Source organism: Felis catus, chromosome E2, assembly GCF_018350175.1.
Source record: "Felis catus isolate Fca126 chromosome E2, F.catus_Fca126_mat1.0, whole genome shotgun sequence".
NCBI lineage: Eukaryota > Metazoa > Chordata > Mammalia > Carnivora > Felidae > Felis > Felis catus.
In genome coordinates, this window is record NC_058382.1 from 11,180,948 (window position 1) to 11,203,197 (window position 22,250).

The 22,250-nt window shown below is 54.7% G+C and overlaps 1 long non-coding RNA gene across 1 annotated transcript; it reads right to left on the minus strand.

Moving 5' to 3' along the window:
- Nucleotides 1-6,682: 6,682 nt before the first annotated feature.
- LOC123382349 lies at nt 6,683-11,180 on the minus strand. Its single transcript, XR_006590604.1, has 2 exons — nt 8,844-11,180; nt 6,683-8,646 (listed from the first exon to the last, which is right to left on the minus strand). It is a non-coding gene; the product is annotated as an uncharacterized LOC123382349 (long non-coding RNA).
- Nucleotides 11,181-22,250: the final 11,070 nt, after the last annotated feature.

Genomic DNA, 22,250 nt, shown 5'->3' on the forward strand with positions numbered 1-22,250 from the left:
GATTCTGTGTCTCCCTCTCTCTCTGCCCCTCCCCCGTTCATGCTCTGTCTCTCTCTGTCCCAAAAATAAAAATAAACGTTGAAAAAAATTAAAAAAAAAAAAAAAAAAGTAAACTTTTGAAAAAAAATTTAAAGAGAACATTTTCTTTTACCTAGAAGTTCAGTTTTTTTCTTCTTATTTTAAAAGAAATTAAATTTTTTGGTGGGCCTCTAGAATTATCATAGGTCCTAGTACTGTGCCCTCTGTGTCTAAGGAAAAAGTTGGTCCTGGTGACCATACACACACACACACACACACACACACACACACACACACACACAGTGTCACTCAAACACACACACAAGGACATGCTCACCTTGCCCACAGGGAGCCTGGGGTGGGCCATGGCCAAGTCTTTCTTCACAGGGCTCAATCCCAGGGAGCTTCCGGGAGGAGGAGGACTTGAATGTGGGGGAGAGGGCAAGATCTCCGCTCTGGCTCCAGAGGGCTTGGCCCTGCTTGGGGAGGGGGCAGGGGAGCCCTCAGCCTTCTGCTCCCACTGGTGTGTGGAGTGGTCCTAGCTCCGAGCATCTCACAAACAGCCCTGGGGTCAACTCTGCCAAAGGCAGGCCTCACCACATCCTTCCATTCTTTCTTGGGCAATACTCTGGCTACCCTGTTCCTCAGTTTCCCCGCCCAGAGAGCAGGAAGGCTGGATGATGGTGGGCTCCTTTCGGGAGCCCTTTCCTTTCCCTTTTCCTTTCGGGAGTCCTTTCGGGCTCTGAAATTTAATACTGAAAATGAGGAGGAGGAGGAGGAGGAGGAGGAGGAGGAGGAGGAGGAGGAAAGCAAATACTTAGGAGGCTGTGCTTGGTGTTTTCACGCGCGTTACCCCAGTTAATCCTCCCAGCATGCCAGCCCCGTGAGGGGGTTGTGTTATTATCCACACCGTACAGAAAAGAAACGAAGGAAGGTTAAGCCTAAGGGCCATGTTTCCCAGCTGTTTGTGTGATGGAGAATCAGCCGGGGAATCTGGTTACAGCACAGATGTATTTGCATTTCTAGCAAGCCCCTGGGTGATGCTGAGGCTTCAGCCCAAAGAGAAAGGTCTGTGAGTGTTTCTGAGGCATGGGTGTGTGTGTGTGTGTGTGTGTGTGTGTGTGTGTGTGTGTGCAGGGGTGCGCGCACAGGTGTGTGTCCTGCTGTCGTGACTGTGACCTCCGTGACGGTAGAGCCAGGCTGGTCGGTGACTGCTGGCTCCTTGATACTGAGCATCGAATAGTGTTCCTGGCTAGCCGGGCCAGCTCCCCACTGAGCACTCCTGGAGGCCTCCGGGAGGGGGTGTCTATAGCATTTCAGGGAAGCCAAGTGGTCCAGACTGGGGACTCCCAATACCCCTGCATTTGGAATTCAAGCTCCTCGCTCACCGTGGCCCACAAGGCCGGTGGCATAACCTGGCCTGTGCCAACCACCTCTGGCTGGAGCTCTCTCCCCGTTGCTTCCTTAGCTCATAATCTCCTCCTCCAGGAAGCCCTCCCTGGGGCAGCCTTGCTCCCAGCTCTGCCTCTCTGGGCTCATCACCCTCTGGGGACTGGATCTCTCTCCCCCCAGGGGTCTGCACTGTTACGGAGGTCTGGGCCGCGGCTGTCCTGGTGTCACTGCCATGTCCCCAGCACAAGGTGCCAGGTACTCAGCAGGTACTCAGGACACATTTTTTTTTTTTTTACTGAACGAATCTTCATGGGTCCCTCATTTATGCATTCAAACTCCGACAGAAACCGACCCGGGCCCCTCTGTCCCTTTGCTATCACGCTGATTGAAGGGGAAAGATCTTATGGACCCGTTGACAGGGGCGGAGGCTGTAGGTGGGTGTCGAGGCCTGGCTCCAGGTGTGGATGAAGGGTCGGCATGCTTGTCTTCCCTGTTTCCCAGGGGAAACGGAGCTGGGCGGGCGACCTTGGGTCCTTCCAGGGGCAGGGTGGCATGGGGCGGACATGTTTTTCTCAGGGGTGGGAAGGAGGCTTGGTTTACGGAATCCAACCCCGTGGAGACAGAAAGCCAGGCACGCGCCTTTCACTCCTGTGTGCCTGGATACACAGACAAGTAAGTAAATACACAGTCACGCACACAGAGCTACACAGACACGCTTGTGCATACATGATCACAAGGGTGCGCCTACGGCAGACCACACAGATACCGACAGGCACGCCCCTCTGTCCGTCCGCATAGACACACAACTCCACACGCACAGAGCGGCACAGCCAGGCACCCCCACGGCCAGGTAAAGCGGCGAACTCAACAGAAGTTCTCAGATGCCCCCATTTGTGCTGAGATGCCCCCACAGACGCACAGGCACAAAGAGCCTCCAGGGCCTTTGCTCAGAGTTGCATAAAAATCGATAGAACGGGGGCGCCTGGGTGGCTCAGTCGGTTGGGCGTCCGGCTGTTGCTCAGGTCATGATCTCATGGTTGGTGGGTTCGAGCCCGGTGTTGGGCTCTGTGCTGACGGTGCGGAGCATGCTTGGGATTTCTCTCTCTCTCTCTCTCTCTCTCTCTCTCTCTCTCTTTCTCTCTCTGTCCCTCCCCACCCCACTCTCTCAAAAATAAATAAACTGGAGGAGTGCGTGGGTGGCTCAGTCGGTTAAGCGTCCGATTTCGGCTCAGGTCATGATCTCGCGGTCCGTGAGTTCGAGCCCCGCGTCGGGCTCTGTGCTGACCGCTCAGAGCCTGGAGCCTGTGTCGGATTCTGTGTCTCCCTCTCTCTCTGACCCTCCCCCATTCATGCTCTGTCTCTCTCTGTCTCAAAAATAAATAAACGTTAACAAAAATTTTTTTTAATAAATTAAAAATAAATAAATAAATAAACTGGGAAAAAAACCCCTACAGAACAAGGCACACAGATACACAGAATCACACGCCCCGCTCCCACTACTGTGTATGCTCTCTCCCGTGCACGCTCATACTATGGGCACAGTTCCACATATGTGGGCAGGCAGACATAAGCAGAGGCCCCTCTCAGCTGCTGGCTTGTCTCGGGCCCTGGGCCACGGGTGCTGTGGACCCCCGCCCTGTGGGGACTAGCCTCTCATTCACCCCCAACCCAGACTCGCACAGTGTGCCGGTGTGGGTGTGTCACCGGCTATAGTCGCTCCAGGCTTTGGGTGGCAGGAGTGTTCAGTGAGGCTGGAGCAAGCCAGGAGAACTTCCTGGTGGAGGTGTCTGGGCAACCACTATCCAGTCCTGAAAAGATCTAGATAAGGAGGGAATCCCTGAAAGCACTCTTTCCTACTGTGTACATAGCAGACCAAAGACAGGGAAGCAGGAGAAACTGCAGGAAGCTAAGAGGAAGGACCAGGCCAAGGTGGCAAGGATCACTGTTCTGGAGACTTTCCAGCCGGACTAAGGATGAAAATAATATGAGCAGGATTAATAATATGGCAACAGTCATTGGAGAAAATTGACCACGTGCTACATTATACAGAACCACTCTATTTTCTTTTTTCTTTTCTTTTTAAAAATGTTTTTATTTATTTTTGAGAGGGAGAACAGACAGAGCACAAGCAGGGGAGGGGCAGAGAGAGAGGGAGACACAGACTCTGAAGCAGGCTCCAAGCTCCGAGCTGTCAGCACAGAGCCTGATGTGGGGCTCGAACCCACGAACCGCCAGATCGTGACCTGAGCTGAAGTCTGACCTTTAACCGACTGAGCCATCCAGACGCCCCTCCTTTTTATTTTTTAAGTAAGTTCTACGCCCAATGGGGGGCTTGAACTCATAACCCTCAGATCAGGATCGCGTGCTCCTCTGACCCAGCCAGCCAGGTGCCCCTAGAACTACTGTGTTTTCTTGTTTAACTCTTCTAGTGACACGAGCTGTGGGACCCTGGGCAAGTAACTTAACTTCTCTGAGCCTCCGCGTCCTCCTGTGTAAAGTGGGGATAACAACGGCACCTCCCTCCTAGCCTTGGTTTTCGGAGTAAATGAGTTTATATGCACAATCCTTAGAACAGTGCCCGGCAGAAAGAATGCTCCCTCTAAGCGTTAAGTGCCTAAGGCAATGATTCTCATTATCCCCATTCCCCAGATAAGGAAACTAAGGCCGTGAACCCTTAGGGAACCTGCCCAACTTGCAGGCTTGTGTGGAGTGAGGCCCAGGTGACAACCCACTGAGGGAGGCTCCGCAGTCTTGGGGTGGATGGCGGCAGGGGCTCCCCACCTGGGGTTCGGGCTGTGCGTGTTATGTGTGGGTGTGCGTGCGTGCGCGAATCGAACGGAGATCCCATTGCTCCCCCACCCCCACCCCCACCCGAAGTTCTCTGCGCAAACACCCAGGCCCACCCTACCCCAGGAGGTCATCCAGCCGCTGCCCACAAGCCACAGCCTCCCGGTCACACCCACACGGGCTTCCTCCTTCTGGCTTAGGGGCCTCCCCGCCGCTCTCCTCCCCACTCTCTCCCTCCAGCACCTTGAGGACGCCCGCGGGGCCGGTGGTCTCCGGCGGTAGCCGCCCGGTCCCTGACTCAGGCTCCGTGCCCCCTCACTGACCCCGAGGCGTCCTGCCGGCCCCCGCGGCCAGACGGCCAGGCGGGGGTGTCTCGTGGAGGGGGGTCACAGCGGGCCACGTGCCCGCGCCCGCGGTGGCTGAATTCCGCCTGTGATTCAGTCCGCTTGTCTGGGCTGCCGGGGGGTGCCCTGGCTGGGTGATGTCAGCGGCCAGGTATGCGGCCCGGGGTTTCTCTGAGGTGACTCAGGCGCCTGAGCTACCCTTTCCCTCCAGCAGACACGCCGGGCATCCGTCCAGGGCGGCAGCGGGCGGGCAGTTGACACTCCCTTCCCGGCCCCTTCCACGCCCTCCGCAGCCCTGAGCTGTGGGAACCGCGGGGTGGGGGATAGGGCCGAGGCAGGTCCTGGAGGCTGGGGCCCCTCTCCAGCCCTGACAGCCCACCAGGCCTTCCCCACCTACCCAGAAGCCCCAGACTCAGGAGGCTGTGGCATGAAATTCACTCACTCATGTATTCATTCAGTGACCCATTCAAACACATTTACTCGGCAGGTTCCCTGGGTCAGGCGCTCTAGGCGCTGGGGGACAGAGCTGGGAACAAGACAGACAGAAATTCGTCTCCAAGCCCCTAGCAGAGTCTACACTCTGTGCCTTCTTGTTATTGCTATTGTTACCCCCTCCCCAAATCCCACCAGCCTGCAAGACTCAGCCTGGTTTCTGTTCCTCCCACGGCTCTCCAGACACTTCCAGCTTCTTTCAATCCATTGAATGATTTGGACCTCCACACCTCCCACCCCCCAAACTCCACCCCTCCTCTGCCTTCCCCAGAACCTGGGCATCACAGTGATGATTATGCCTGGGCCTTGCAGGCACTGAGTGCTCACCTCATACTTAACACACCAGGGCCAAGACTTAGGCACTTTCCAAATGCTCTCTTTATGAACTCATGCACTCCCCACAACAGTCCCATGCGGCGATCAGTTTTTTATCCCCATTTGCCAGATGACAAAAACTGAGGTATGTAGAGGCCCTAATGTACAGACAGAGAGAACCACGCGGGTCAGGTCCACAAATGTTGACCGGGACCCTCCTATGAGTCACACAGTGTGGCAGGGGCTAAAAACTAGAGCCACACTGTCAGACACAATGCTCTTTCCTGTGATCTGAATGACCACTATCCAGAAGGACAGAACCATTCACACAGTTACACAGATCTGTGCACTTGACATGGACACACATGGGTCATTGATTCATCTACTCAGCTAATGATAATGATTACTGAGTACCTACTGTGTGCAGGGCAGCACTGGGGACCCAGCAGTGACCACAACAGCTCTGGGCCCTGCCTTCATGGGACACACAGTCCGGGGAGGGTGACAGACAGTAGATAAACAGAAGTATAACTAGAAATTGTGATAAATGCTGTAGGGAGAACCCAGAGATCACCCGCTCACAAATACAGGTACCTGCATAGTTACTCACAGATGACACATACAAGAACCACACACACACAAGGAACCAGAAATGCAAACCAGACGCAAAACCATATGCATCCATAGGTACTTATGCACTTACTGTTTCACACATGACCACATGCAGAGACACAACTACGCACACACACACACACACACACACACACACACACACACACACACTTACACAGTGAGCAGGGCTCCAAATACCCACGTATCCAGATACACAAATGCAAGCTGAGGAAATTCTCAGTCCACTAGCTGCTCTCTCACACACAAAGGAAGCCCTCATGATCATGCTGTCACACGGGAAATACGGGACGGACACACTGTCACTGGCAGAGTCATTCACCTATAGTCACATCCACTCACACTGTCACACCCCCAATTTCTTCTCTCTGCTTGGAGATTCGCCCCAGCCCTGGTCACAGGAAGCTACTGGATTGGGGGTGTTGGGGGTATGTGTTGGGGATGAGCTATTAGACCCTCCCAGTTGTGGACAGCATCGCGGGCACAGGCTGTTAGGACCGCGGGCTGCCTGATGAAAGAGGACCGAGAAAAGACAGGCAAGAGAACCCCGAGGAGAGCGGGGAACAGGAACGGGAGGGAGCTCTCGGGCTGTAGCTCCCACTGTGTGTGCCGATACAGGTTTGTCTCCACTGGTTGGGACCTCCGTAACAACAGTGCACCCAGAAACCCCAGAGTCTAAGGCAAAAGCGGCAGGGCCAGAGAAGTGTGCTTGTACCTATTTTGGTTGTTATTGTTTGGGGGGAATATGAGACAGCCACGGCGCGGGAGACGCTGGACAAACAGACATGCCGGGGAGGAGGGGGCCCAGACGAACAGATACCCGAGCGGAGGCGGTCCCGGGTCAGACAGGAGGAGCAGGCGACAAGCAGACGGCGGCTGTCTAAAGGGAAACCGGCAATTTGGGGACCCGGTTCTCCCCCGCTCCCATCACCGCAGGCACCCCCACCCCGGGCTCCCGGTCGGCCCATCTGTCCGCCCGGGCCGGTCCTGGTTGCGCCCTGTGCGGCCGCGCAGCCGGGCCCGGGACAAACAGCCTTCCCGTTGCTAAGCGACAGCGTTCCACAGCCCTTCGCGTCACCGCGTCTGCGCGGGCGGGAGGGGGGGGCACGCGGAGACGGCGGGCGCGTCGTTTGTTGACGTTGCCTGGCAACCACGTTGGTGCTGCTGGGCAACGCCGGCCGACTGTTCGCTCTCTTAAAGGGGCAGGAACACTTTACAGGCGCCTACTTGGCGAGACTGAGGCGCTGTAAGGAGAGGAGAGGGTCCCACTCCAGGCGTCAGGGAAGTGTCGGGGAGCGGAGGCCGGGTTAGGTCCTCCCAAGCAGAGAAAGATGAGGCAGGAGCTCTTGGTATTTGAACTAAAGTATTTGAGATGTCAGTGTTAGATGTTACATCGATTGCACGGTGCATAGATGCACTGCGGGCACATCCCCCGGGGAATGGGTGGCAGCGATAACCATCCAGAGAGACCTGGGTTCAAATACCCTCTCTATGACCTTGGCCTGACTTCCTTTCTTCGAGCCTCTTCCCTTCCTGAAATGGAGGTGATAACATCACCCACCTCCAGAGCTGTGACTGTATGAAGTCCTCTTAAGCACTTAGTACAGTGTTAGTGCTCTGTATATAACGGGTATAATTATGTTATAATTATATTATTTAATAGCTGGATTCTGTCCCTACCTCACCGGGCTTTGGAATAAATGAGATGGTGTTTGTAAAGTACTCCCTGTGGCACAATGCACTCAATACCCAGGGGGGCTGTTGTGTTATTACCGGTCTATTTCCTCCCCTCTGGAAAGAGGCACATTGGTAGTCATTGCCTTTCTCGGTGCCTTGGGGTGCAAAGGCTATGAAATCAGGCAGATATGGTTGGAATTCCTGTGCTGCTGGATCCTGGCTGTGTGACCCAGAGCAAGTGCCCTGCCCTCCTCTGACCTCTACTTCATCCTCAGTGAAACCCATGATCTCCCACATCTCAGAGTCATTTCCAGATAGTGGCCCTGGGTAAGGGGGTCCCCTCTTGTTGGGTGTGTCAGGTCAGTGCCCCATGTCTGCAGCATGACTCACGGGGCTATGTTATGTAAAGCTCCTAGATTCTGCACAGAGGGCAGGTTATATAAACGCATTTAATGTGCATCCTACATACCGGGCCTGAGGAGGAGACCTGGCTTGGTAAGCTTGCAATTGCCAAACTACGGTACAGGCTGCTTCTCGAAAGCAGGGCCTATAAAACGTGGGCCATGTGTATACTGTCTCATTGAAAAGCAAATGTTCCTCTCTTGGGGTATCCCTGCCCCTAAATGGCCGCCTCAGTCTCTGCCTCTTAATGTGCCTCTCTGTCTGCATCTTTCTGACCCCTATCTCTCTCTATCTCTGTTTCGGTATTTCTGTGCATCTCTGTCACTGTCTCTGTTCCCCTAGGTCCCTTTCTGGGCCCCTGCCCTCCCCTGGCCCCCCTTCTTTTTCTGAGTCTCTGTGTCCTGAGTTTCTGTTCATTTCTGGATCGCTCTCCGGATCTGATTTTTTTTTTTTTAATTTTATTATTCGACTCCCAAACTTGTTCCCAAAGGGATTCCACCGATCGATCGTGGACAGCACGGAGCCCCTCACAGCTGACTACCGTGTGATGTTGGGATGGGGCCTCTGCTCTCTGAACGGATGCTCTTATCTGTGTGCAAAATTCCATGAAGTAACTAGCAGAGGGCAACAGGGGTCCCAGTCACCCAGGGAGCTTTTCAGAGGTGGATTTCTCCAGTCCCACACGCGACGGGCTGCTGGTCAGAATCTCAGGGGAAGAGGTGGCGGGGATTATAACATGTGAGATCCTCCCTGGGTGTTTCTGCTCAGCTACCCAGAACTGCTGACCTGGGGCCTCCACATACTCGATGTCACATTATAGGTGAGGTTCTATGGAGACACATGGCCAGGGACAAGCGTGATCTCCACGGCAGGTAGCGGATCCTGAGTGTGGAGATTCGAACGAGAAAGACAGAGAGGGGGAGAGGGTGGGGTCAGAGAGAGGCAAAGATAGCAAGACAGAGAGATAGAGACAGGATAGGGTCAAAAAGATGGAAAGAAAAACACGGGAACGGAAAGAGACAGAAAGAGACAGAAATTATATGTTTTGTGCACGCTGCCTGAAAAACGCGTCTCTGCAGTGGAGGGCCATGTACCTGTCTGCGTGCGAGCGTGTGACAGCTTAACAGGTTGCTGCAGGCAGCGGCTGGGGTGTGCCAGGGCCAGTGCTGGGATTAAGTGTGGGAGGCAGATGCTGGACTGGGAGGTTCTGGGTGGACCCTCCCTGCATGTAGCTGCCTGCCTCTGAGCAAGTGTCCCGGGCCAGCACGGGTGACTGGCTGATAACCTGAACACCAGTCAGGCAGCGTTCTCCGGTCGGGCCCTCGCTTTCTCTACACCCACCGGGTAAGGCCAGTGAGGGTCCTGGGGCTCGCGCGGGTGAGTTTGAGCGTAGCTCCAAGGCCCTGAGGGTGTTGTGAATTTGACAACAGCCACCCTGATAGAGAAGTGCCGTGTTTGGAGCCCGACTGAGCTGTGAGTCCCTAGGCAAGTTGAGTGGCCTCTTTGGGCCTCAGTTTCTGCATCTGTAAAACGGGGCAGGGGGTGACAAGTTCTCTGGAGATGTCCTGAGCACCACCTAACATAATGGTAACTGCTGCCATCTACTGAGGGCTTGTCGTGAATGTGCCTGTCAGCAAATTCTGCAGCTCTAAGTTCAAACACTTCCAGAATCTGTTCCCTGCTCCCCCTCCTCCAAGTCATCATTGCCCCTTGCCTGGACCATTGCCTGGGGCTCCTCACTGGTCTCCCTGCCTCCCAGAGTCTATTCCCCACATCGGGACACAGGGATGCTGTTCAAATCAAAGGCTTTCAAGTCCCTCTTTTGCTCAAACCCCCCCCCCCCCATGGCTCCTGACTCACTCAGAGTAAAAGTCGAAGGCCTCACCATGGCCCATAAAGCCCTCCCTGCACAATCTGTCTTTAATCCCTCTGACCGGGTCTCTGTCTCTGTCTCTGTCGCTCGCTCCCCTTCCCTGTTCTCTCTGCTCCCACCACACACCAGCTTCCCTGTTCCTCCAACTCGCCAGACCTGTTTCCACTTAAAGGCCTTTGGGCTTGCTGCTTCCGCTGACTGAGATGCTCTTAGCCCAGACTTCTGCCTGGCTTCCCCCTCACCCACCTCGGGTCTTTGCTCAAACATCACCTTCTCCTGTAGGTCTTCCCTTGACCACCCTACTGAAAATGGCAAATCCCGAAAAAAAAAGAAAGAAAGAAAGAAAGAAAGAAAGAAAGAAAGAAAGAAAGAAAGAAAGAAAGAAAGGAGATAAAATGGCAAATCCAACCCTCCATTTCTCCCCTCTCCCCCAGCACTTACTACTTTCCAATGCGCTGTATAGTTTGCTTCACTTATGTGTTGCTCACCGCCTCCCTCCCCACTCCCAGAAGGACCGGGATCTTTGTCTCCTTCACTGATGTATACCCACGACTTACAACAGTGCCTGGCATAGAACAGGTACTGAACAAATAGCTGTTGCATGAATGAATGACGGATGGCATGTGCCACAACTCTGCTGCGAGCTCTAGGTCGGTGCATTAACTGAATCGTCCTAACAGCCCTAAACGCTAAGTGCTACCCATTTTACAGACACAGAAACTGAGAGTCAGAGAGGGGAAGTCCCCGCGACAGAAATGCAAAGGCCCTGACGATTAGAGGTAGATTATCCTGCCTTCAGAGGCGTCCCTGCGGGCCTGGGGTGGTCTGTGTTCATCTCGCTCGCTATCTCTGTGTTTATTGTGGGGGCCCGTCCTTGCTTGTCTCCAGATCTCTCTTCCTCACTGCGTCCCAGACAGATCCCTGTGGCTTCAGCCTCCACGAATTTCTCCGTGCTTCTTGCTCCGGGGCCCCGAATCTCCAGGTCCGAGTTGCTGGCTCTCTGTCTCCGGGTCTCTGCGCCCTGCAGGCCTCTGGGAGGGTGAGGGCCCCGGGCTCCAGGCCGGGGCCCAGCCGCCTCGCCGCCACCCTGCCCCGGCGCGGCTGGGCTCGCTCGGGCCGCCCCAGGGCGGGCGGGGCCTGTTGCCCGGAGACCAATGTTTTGCCGCCGCAAACTGGGTCTCTGGGCCACCGCGGGGGGGCGGCCTGGGAACCCGCGCCGGGCGTGGGAGCGCGCCGGGGAGGGGCGCGGGCCGGCCGGGCCGGGGGGCGGGGAGAGGCCCGGAGGGAGGGGCGGCTGTCAGGAGGGAGGGGGTTGGGGGGGACGCGATGGGGGGGGGGCGATGAGGTTGGGATATCCGGACAATTTCGGGAAGACGAAGGGGGACTGGGGGCTGAGATTAGGGACAAGAAAGAGTAGTAGGGGTCAGTTGGAGGGTGGTTTGGAGAAGATGGAGATAGTGGGGCGAGGTTGGGCCGTGGGGGGGGGGGGAGGGAGGAGATTGGAAGAGCGGGGAAGGTGGAGGAGGAGTTTGAGTGATCCGGAAGAGGGGCCCTGGGATGGGTGAATGAAGGAAAGCATGGGAAACTGGAAGTTTCGAGAATCACAAGTGGCCGGGATGAGGGCAGGGAGTTGGGGGGGAGGCGGAGTGTAGATGACAGATATTTGGTGGGTCGGGCAAACAGCCGGGTTATAGGGGGTACAAGAACTGAGGGTAGAGAGTTTAGGGGAGCTAAGGATCCCTGAGGAGAAGGAGGGGGACGAAGCCGGCCGGAAACAAGGGTGAATCAGAGAAGGGGGCACCCCCTGCCACTGCAGGCTCCCGGCGGGAGGGGCCCCCGCCCATTGTCCCCGGACCGGTCAGGACGTCCGGCGACATCCCGGGGGACACGACGTCGGGTTGTGTAACACCGCCGGGGAGGGGCCGGAGTCTGGACTCCCGGTTCCTCTCCACGCCCCATCCCATGGGAGGGACAAGTGTCGGGATCCCCTAGCGGCTTGTGACATCACAAGCGGGCGGAGTCCACCAGAGGCGCGAACTCCTTTTCTGGTTCGCCCCTATCCCACTGGAGAAGCAAAGTCTGGGAGGGATCTGAGACGCTGAGTAGGGAGGGGTATCGCTAGGGACGCCTTCCGCTGAGGGGACCTGATGGCCACAGCTTTTAGGAAGGAGGATAAACTGAATCCCAGTCTCCCTTTCATTTGATTCCGTCATTCAGTAAAAATGCATTGAGCCCCTACTGTGTTCCAGTTACTGTCCTAGGTGATAAGGACACAGCAGTGAACAAAACACGAGTCCCTGATCCCAGCAGCCTTGGGCTGATCCCTGCTTCTGAGCCCAGACCAATGCCACCCCAGTCACATCTCCTTGAAGCTAGACCCCCTTCACTGGACACGGCCCCAAAAGACAGATGTCACCTCCAGCCTCTAGGCGACCCTTCCCTAGTGCACGGGGCAGAACACATCTCTCAGCTCCTGAGTCCCTCTGGTCTTTGCGTGGCTGCATCCCTGTCACCCTCCACTCCCACCCCATGGCTTGTCACTTCTTTCTATCCTCATTCCCCCCCCCTCCCCCCACAGGGCATGACTAGAGATGCTGATTCTAACAGGCAGTTGGCGAATCACTCAGACGTCATAACAGCCCGCTGTGCTATCACTGTGTCCCTGAAATGTCATCAAGCAGCCCCAGTCTCCTATAAACACCCCTGGGGTCCTGTGGGCCCGAGGAGGAGGCGCTGCCCTGGTGCCAGTAGTAACTCAGCCACGTCACCCCCACGGAAGTGATTTAATTCCCTCCAAATTCTTCACCAGAAGGCTCTGCAAGCCACCTTTCTGGCTACTCTCACTCCTCCAGGCAGCCCTCCTTGAACTCTCCACTGTGGGCACCCCCACTCCCATTGTTCCTGTTCCCTGGGCTCTGGACTCTGGCCTTAGGGACCTTCCCTCTCTGATCATTCCAGGTCCCATGCCTTCAATATTGAAAAGCTGTCAAATCCAGGCAGGCGAAAGGACTTCCCTGCATCTCTCCAGGCCTTAGTTTTCATTTCTCTAAGATGGGCACAGCACTGGTACCTGGCCCGTATACTGAGCGGTGAGGTGATTTGCGCGAGGGGGGTTTAGCACAGGCCATGCCAAAAGCTCTTTAAATCCAATTGGCCGACGAACAAAAGAAATAGTTCACGGTGAGAAGTGGGGATCAGGGGGAGGAAGGAAATGTACTTTTCCAAGGTATAACCTTTTGGCTTTGCCAATACATTTTCCAAAAACTAAAAACAAACAAACAAAAAAAACAACAACCTTATTATTGTTACTATTCAAAATTTACCATCTATGGACTGACTTTGAAACTTACCTGGGTGTCCTCCAGCCAGACCTGCTCCTTCCCCCTCCTAGGCTTCATCTCAGGGGGGACCCCACCATCCACCCTGCCACCAGGGCAGAGACTTGGGCCTCATCCCAAGGGTCCCCCTCCCTCCACAGCCTCTTGGCCACCAAGTCTCCTCCTTCTCCCCTCCCCAGTCTGCCTCCACAAGGCTGGAAAGATCTTACTAAAGCATAAATCTGTCCTTGTCGCTCTCCCTGCTCAGAACCTGCCATGACTCCCTAGTGCCCGTGGGGCAGTAGTCGAGGCTCCTCACCATGGCCCACAGGACCCAGTTTGAGCTGGTCCTTGAGGACCTTTCCAGCTTCTTAATTCCTTGATTCCAAATACATGATTCTTTATTTTTTAAAGGACCTTTGCCTGGCGGTGAGGTCCCTCTGCCATCCAGACAGCAAAACAACTGGGCACCTGGCTGAAGCTGGATGTCCCCTAGGGACAGGGACTTTACCGCCACTCAAAGCCTCCCCATCCACAGCCAAGCAGTTCTGCCGGAACCAACATCCGTCTACTACACCCTGCTTTCCAGGGCCACACAGGACAGGGCAGGTCCTCCGGACTGTAATGTTTCAGAGGCTAAAAGATGTAGGTATTTGTTGTCTTTGAACCTTTGGAAACTGCAGTGTAAGATTCCCTGAGGCTGATTCTTGGAGTCAGCACTGAGAGTCACAGGCTATCAGAATAAAAAGGCGACTCCGTGGCTCCAAGGGCAAAGGGGAGTTCTGGCTGTCCCCACTGCCTGTCCCCAGGCCTGGAGCTATTCTGTCCAATGAAGGACTTGAAAAGGTGGAAAGAACTGTAGCGGATTTAGGACTGGGAACAAACAGTGAGTGCTGGGCTGTGCCCTGACTCTGATGCCACAAAGACCCCAACATTGGTGACGGAAGACCTCCGTCTGGCCCCAGCCTGAATCCTAACGCTGGGCATAGGATGAGGAAACTGGCCCAGACCCAGACCTAAACCTACAGGCAATGTAGAAACAAACCAAGAAGTCAGAGCCTTACCCCGAACCCTCGGCTTGTCTGTGTCTGACTTCCTGCGATCTCCCCACTCTTCCCCCCACCCCCACTCCCACCCCCACTCCGGGGTCCAAAGGAAGGGCTGAGAACTGGGATGGCGAGCGGGGCAGAGACAGATTCAGAAAGGTGGGGAAGAATAGGGCCAGGGCTTTGGGATGGGTAGGCTGAGGGATGGGGATGAATACCTGTTGGGGACACGGTTGGGGGCCAGGGCTGGGAATGAAGATCGGGATAGGCAAAGGGGGAGGAGGGCCGGTGGTCAGGGATGAGGGATGGAGGGGAAGCTGAGGATGGACGGGGACAGGAGATGGGCAATGCGGGAGGCAGCGGGGGAGAGGCGAGGGTGAAGCCAGGCTGGTGACAGGCTGGGGGCAGTTGGGGGCAGCGGGGCGGCCAGGTCGCGGTGGGGGCGGGGTGGGCCGGCCGGGACTGCGCGGCGAGGCCCGGCGGAGCCCGGCACCATCCTCCGCCCCCCGCTGCCTCCCCTTCCGCTCCCCGGAAGCGCTGAGTCGTCCTGCCTTATCTGGGGGCCGCTATTTCGGGCTCGGCTCCGAGCTCGGCGACTATTTTTAGCCGCGCTCGGGTAAAAATGGACGCGGCGCCGCGCGGGTTCCCGAGGCCGTGCGCGCCCCCTCGCGAGAACTGGGGGCCGGGGGCGCGCGCCTGAGTCACCTTCCCGCCCGCCCACCGCCACCGTCCCCCCCCGTCGCTCCCCGCGCGGCGAGGAGCGCGGCCCGTGGGTCCCGGACGCCTCGCATCCGCTCGAGCCTCCCGGGTTCCGCTCGGCGGGGCTCAGAACATTCCAGGAACATCGGGACGCGTCCACCGAGGCTCTGGCGGCCGCAGGCGGGCTTTGGGCAGAGGCGCCGCGCCGCCTGGTGGCCCCCGCGGGGATCGCAGGCGGGAGCCGGGCCGGGAGTCCACCCGCCCGCGTACCCACTTTATAGCGGAGGAAACTGAGGCCAGAGAGGATCTGGGGTGGGGCCTTGCAGCGTGAATTGAGAGGTACGAAAGCTTCTGTTTCAGCTGGGATGCCTCCCTGAATGGAGAACTCACCACCTACCAGAAGTAGTATTTACCTCATCACTAGCAAATATTTATCAAGGGCCTGCCGTGTGGCAGGTGGCTCCGTGGCAGGACACCGGGACACAGCAGTGCACAAGACAGGGATCCCTGCCCTCGTGAGGCCAACGTTCTAATGGGGAGACAAAGTAAATAAGATGTTTTCAGATTGTGATAAGTGGTGCAAAGAAAGTAAAATGTGATGGTTTAAAAAAGGGGGGATGGGGGCGCCTGGCTGGCTCCGTGGGTAGAGCATGCGAATTGATCTCAGAATCGTGGGTTCGAGCCCCACATTGGGTATAGGTGTTACTTAAAATGTTTTAAAATAAATAAATAAAGGGGGGTGTTTTGGCAAGAGTAGTCAGGGAGGGCCTTTCTCTGGGGAGGTGACGCGGCTGCGTCCTGGATGATGAGAAGGGGCATCTAAAACGACCCCGTGTTTTAATTCGGTCCCCTCATCCCATTTCATAGATCTGGAAGCAGAAGCCTCCAGAGAAACCGGTTGGGGACCAAAGCAGGCTCTGAGCTGGCCGCACAGAGCCTGTCGTGGGGCTGGAACTCACGAACCGTGAGATCATGACCTGAGCTGAAGTCCGCCGCTTAACAGACTAAGCCAGCCAGGCGCCGCAATATTGATATTGTTATTTTAAAAATGACAGCCGCTCGGGCGCCTGGCTGGCTCAGTCCGTGGAGCCTGTGACTCTTGATCTTGGGGTTGTATGTTCGAGCCCCGCGTTGGATGTAGAGATTACTTAAAAATAAAACCTTAAAAAAAAAAAAAGCTACCGTGTATTCAACACCTCACCTACTCTTCGCAGAAACGTCTGCTAAATGCCTCGCCTGCGTTATTTCTCCGAATCCTCTGCCTAGACCTAGGAGGTAAGGTACCGTTCCCATGCCCCATTAACAGATGAGGAAAACTGCTTCCCTACCTCCCAGTTCTCCCAGCCACGTGGGCATCTGTAGCTTGCCAGCCTTCTGCCTTCTGCTTGTCCTTTGAAAAACCACCCCTTTCGAAATGTCAGTTCACCTGTGTATCTATCTCACTCCGCTCTCCCTTTCCCGGGAAGGGAACATGATTCAGGCCCAGCCAGTCAGAGCGTTCCAGTCCTTCTGCCTTCTGATGACGGTGCTTGTCTCAAGGGTGGACATGTGGCCCAATCCAGTTTGTGAATGATGGAACCACGGGGCAGGAGACCTTTCTTCCCTCTGGGGTCACTAAGAGGGTGGGATGTGAGCCCTGAGCTGTTGGGGCCATCTCTGCTATCTTAAGGAAAGTCTTCTTGAGGAAAAAAAAAAACCAGAGAAATGTGGAACCTAGAGATTGGAGAATGACTTCATATCATCATTTGAGCTCCTGGATCAAGCTGTGACTGAAGCTGGTTTTTACCCCTTGACTTTTTTTTTTTTAATTTTTCTTTTAGTGTTTTTATTTATTCTTGAGACAGAGAGAGACAGAGCATGAGCAGGGGAGGGGCAGAGAGGGAGACACAGACTCTGAAGCAGGCTCCAGGCTCTGAGTGGTCAGCACAGAGCCCAACACCGGGCTTGAACCATGAACTGTGAGATCATGACCTGAGCCGAAGTCGGACACTTCACCGACTGAGCCACCCAGGCAGGCGCCCCAGACTTTTTTTTTTTTTTATGTGAAACAGTACATCTCCCTAAACGTGTTTGCACTTGAAGCTGAGAGACTTCTGATTAATTCACTCTGTCTCTCCAAACTCCCTCCCAGAACTGGTCCTGACACTTCCACTGTCCCTGGTCCTTGGGCATGGGTCTCTGTACCTCCTGGAGCCCACATTCATCACACACATCCCCCGTGGAGGCATAGACTGCTTCTGTGCATCTGGGCTCCGCCGCTGACCAGGCACTCCTGTGGGGCCTGGGTCTGCCCGTCTCCACGCCCCTAAGCATAGACCAACATGAGAACCTGGGCAGGGAGGCCACTCTCCTGGGCAGGGACACTTTCCCTTCATCGCTGGCTGATGGTGAGGTTACCGTGCTGTACCCTCCACCTTCTCCCACTGCCAAGATTTCAGCCCTGTCTGAGCTCTGACAGCCTCCCGACCTCAGCCTTGCTATCTCTTCTGCACTCTAGACCCAAGTGTCTGGCAATTCTTAGATGCCTCCCCTAAGATGTCCCACCGGATTTCATCCCAACCTCAGCTTCCTTCCTGTGCCTCCTTCTGCCCAGCTCAGGCAGAGTCCCACCATTGGCCCTGTCTCCTGGACCGGAGGCCTGGCCTCATCCCGGATGCCTTCCTTCTCTTTCCTCCCACAGCTCGTCCCTCCTTTCCGTTCTATCATTTAAAGATTTCATATGTTCTGCCTCTTGCGTCTTCCTACTTGAGCCCCTATCCCCACTTCATCCTGCCCTACACTCCTCCCTCGTCCCTGCCCCAGTCCTGCCCCCTCCCATCCAGAAGGATCTTGCTAAAGCACAAACTTGTTCTTGGGAAGTCTTGCCCCTGCTCAGAGCCTGCCATGGCTCCCCAGTGCTCCAGTCCCCTGACCTACAAGGCTGTTCGTGGCCTGAACGCTGCTGCTTCTTAACCCCATCTCTCACCCTCCCTTTCCCCAACACTCATTCACGCTGCCCTCAACTCGTCCCCAAACTGCTTGCCTTTTCCCAAACGCATTGAGCTCCGGCATGCTCCCTGAAGTTGAACTTCGGTTCCTTCTGCCTGAAATACCTTTCCCATCCTTTTCCCACCTAGTGAATATCTCTCCATCCTTCAGGGTCCAACTCATCCATCCCTCTGCTGAGAAACCTAGCACGAATCCCTCTTCGTCAGCCGGGCCCCCACCCCTAAGAAACCTGGTCTGTGTTAGCTCATTGTCTGCTGGTCAGTGTGCCGGGCCCTTTGCACATTCTATCTCACCGAGTTCCTCTAATAATCCTCTGGGGGGCAGGAACAAACATTCCCAGTTTCTGGATGAAGGAACTAAGCGCCCGTGAGGACAAGTGACTCACCGAAGGAGTCTCAGCCAGGGAAGGGACAGAGCCAGGATTTGAACTCTTGACGCTGAGGCAGCCTGGCTTGTCCAGTTGCGCTGAGTATTTTATCTCAGTTTTGTAAGTGTTTATTTTATAGCATTCTCAGTAGAAGCACACGCTCATACATACAATTGCTGAATAAAAAATAAACTCTCTAGGGGCGCCTGGATGGCTCAGTCGGTTGAGCATCTGACTTCGGCTCAGGTCATGATCTCCCGGTTCGTGAGTTCGAGTCCTGCGTCGGGCTCTGGGCGGACAGCTCAGAGCCTGGAGCCTGTTCAGTTTCTTGTCTCTGCCCCTTCCCCACTCATGCTCTGTCTGTCTGTCTCTCTCTTTCCAAAATAAACATTAGAAAAAAAAGAAGTAAAAGGAAACAGGTGAAGATATTTTTTTTCATGTATATTATTTAACCAGATACATGCAAAATGTTATATCAACACGTTCTCAAGAAGAGTAATTTTTTTTAAAAGTTTATTTATTTATTGTTTTAGTAATTGCTTTAGCCGACATGGGGCTTGAACTCACAACCCCAAGACCAAGAGTCATGTTCTTGGGGCACCTGGGTGGCTCAGTTCGTTGAGTGTCCAACTCTTGGTTTTGGTTCAGGTCGTGATCTCATAGTCATGGGATCAAGCCCTTCATTGGGTTCCTCGCTGACAGTGTGGATGGAGTCTGATTGGGATTCTCTTTTTTCCTCTCCCTCTCCTCCCGCTCACGTGTGTATGCACTCAAGCTCTCTCTCGCTCTCAAAATAAATAAATAAACATTAAAATAAGGAAAGAGGGCGCCTGTGTGGCTCAGTCAGTTGAGCATCCGACTTCGGCTCAGGTTGTGCTCTCACGATTTGGTTCGTGAGTTCGAGCCCCAGGTCGGGCTTGCTGTCAGTGCAGAGCCCCCTTCAGATCCTCTGTCCCCCTCTCTCTCTGCCCCTCCCCCACTCGTGCTCGCCCTCTCTCTCTCTCTCAAAAATAAATAAAAATAAACATTTAATTTTAAAAAAAAGAGCTGCACATTTGCATGTACTTACAACTCAGCCAGCGAGGCACCCTTCAATATCAGCAATTAAAAAAAAATTTTTTAGTGTTTTATTTATTTATTAAAAAAAATTTTTTTAACGTTTATTTATTTTTGAGACAGAGAGAGACAGAGCATGAACAGGGGAGGGGCAGAGAGAGGGAGACACAGAATCCGAAACAGGCTCCAGGCTCTGAGCTGTCAGCACAGAGCCCGACGTGGGGCTCGAACTCACCGACCGCGAGATCATGACCTGAGCAGAAGTCGGCCGCTCAACCGACTGAGCCACCCAGGTGCCCCTGCTTTATTTATTTTTGAAAGAGAGAGGGAGAGAGACAGAGGATGAGCGGTGGAGAGTGGGGGGAGGCAGAGAGAGAGAGAGGGAGACACAGAATCCGAAGCAGGCTCCAGGCTCTGAGCTGTCAGCACAGAGCCCGACGCGGGGCTTGAACTCACGGACCGCGAGATCGTGACCTGAGCCGAAGTCGGACCCTTCCCCGAGTGAGCCACCCAGGCGCCCCTAGCAGCAACTTTTAATGAGATAATTTACCTTCTTTTGTGCTGCTCCAAGTCTCCAAACTCCAGTGTGGATTTCAGAGTCATGGCACATCTCATTTTGGACGAGCCGCGGTTCGAGCACCCAGGAGCCCCATGCAAGCGGCAGCTCCCACATCTGACAGCCTGGCCGAGGACCATTCCCTGACCACGGACCCGGGAGCGCGGCCTCCTCAAAGTCCAAACGTAACACACCCCAGGGTGCCTTCAGGAGACAGTCACGGCTTACAGTCAACACCCGGGACTCTGAAACCTGAGCGCGTGGTTCAAATATTAGCTCTGTAACTTCCAAGCTGCACTTCCAGCCTCTCAGTTCCTTCTAGAAAAGGATCTCATAGGCGTTTTGTGGGGACTGAGTTCATAGATGTTCACCACTCAGAACACGGCGTGGCATAATTAAGCCCTGTGTGAGTGTCGGCTTTTATCACTGTTTGGAGGTTTTGTGTGGGAGAAGATCCCTCAACTCCACGTTAACCGTCGAAGCATGACGACTCCCTCCAAGACTTCCTGTCCTTGAAGTGGAGGATGAAGCGGGCTCTGCCCTGACAGGCTGACAGCCGCGAGCCCAACGTGGGACTCGAACTCACGAACCCCGAGATCATGACCTGAGCTGAAGTCGGAGGCTCGACCGCCTGAGCCACCCAGGTGCCCCCGTCTTCTCTTTCGATCTGTGGAGTGGGTCGAATGATGCACCCGCCCAAGATACGTCCACCTGAGACGTGTGGATGAGAGCTTATTTGGGAAAAGGGTCTTTGCAGATGTAATTAAGGGAAGGACCTCAAGACGAGATCATCTTGGATCGTCCGAGAAGCCCCCGAACCCAAAGGCAAGTGTCCTTATAAAAGAGAAAGGCAGGGGCGCCTGGGTGTCTCAACTGGTTGAGCATCTGACTCTTGATTTGGCTCAGGTCACGATCCCAGGGTCGTGGGATCAAGTCCCGCACTGGGCTCCATCCTGAGCATGGAGCCTGCTTAAGATTCTCTCTCTCTCTCTCTCTCTCTCTCTCTCTCTCTCTCTGCCCTTCTCCCTTGCTCACACATACACACTCTCTCTGTCTTAAATTTTAAGAAGCCCCCGGGTGGTTCAGTTGGCTGGGTGTCCGACTTCGGCTCACGTCATAGTTTGTGAGTTCGAACCCCTCATGGGGCTCTGAGCTGACAGTTTGGAGCCTGGAGTCTGCTGCGGATTCTGTGTCTCCCTCTCTCGCTCTGCCCCTCCCCCCCCCCCCAATTAATAAACGTTAAAAAAAAGAGAGAGAAAGGCAGAGGGCAATTGCACACACATGGGACAGGAGAGGCCACGTGAAGATAGTCACAAAGGTTGCAGTGAGCCGGTCACAGGCCCAGGAGTGCCTGGAGTCATGAGCTGGAAGAGGCAAGGAAGGATCCCCCCAGAACCCCCCAGAAGGGGGACAGAACCGTGGCTCTGTTACCAAACACCTGGTCTTAGGACTTCCGGCCTCCGGAACGATAAGAGAATACATTTCTGTTTTCAGCCACCAGGTTTGTGGTAGTTTGTTAGACAGCCACAGGAAATGAATACAATCTATTTGGGGGCCTGTCTCCTCCACTCTGAAGGCAGAGTTTCTGTGGCTTTCAGATATCATCTCTTCAAACCCTCCGTCATAGGAGAAAACTGAGTTTAGGAAAGGAGGCGGAGTCAGAGCCAGACCTCAGGCCCCCAGCTCCACAGCTAAGATCCAGAGGTCACTGTGGAAACTTCCAGGGTATTTTGCATGTTGGAAAAACTACATCGAATGTTTACTGAGTTTTCTTATAGGGCAGTGGTTGAGAACACAGGTTTTGGTTGGAGCCCTGGTTTGACCGCTTACTTGTCGTGTGGCCTTGGGCAAGAGACTGACTTCTCTGTGCCTCAGTTTCTCCGCCTGTAACATGGGGATAATGGGATAAGTCATCTCAGAGGGTTGTGATGTGCGGTATATGACAATCGATCTACGTTGCTGCTTGGCAAGGTCCTGAAAGGTTTTGCAAATGCTACAAGACAAGAAAATAGGTATAAAGATCAGAAGGCAAGGGGGAAAAAAAAAAAAGCAAACAAAAACAGATCAGAAGGCAAGAGAGAAAACTGCCGTTCGGATCATTTTCAAGGGAAAACTAAAAGAATCGACAAGCTATCTGAGTATGAGAATTTGGCCAGATTGCCCGTGGAAGGCAGTTCTGATCCGCGTCACTGCCAGTCCCTCAAACCTAAGCTTTGTTCTTGACCATCCCTCATCCTAGTCCAGGCGAGCATCTGGCAACGGCGGTTACTTCCTCACTAGGATTCCCGCTT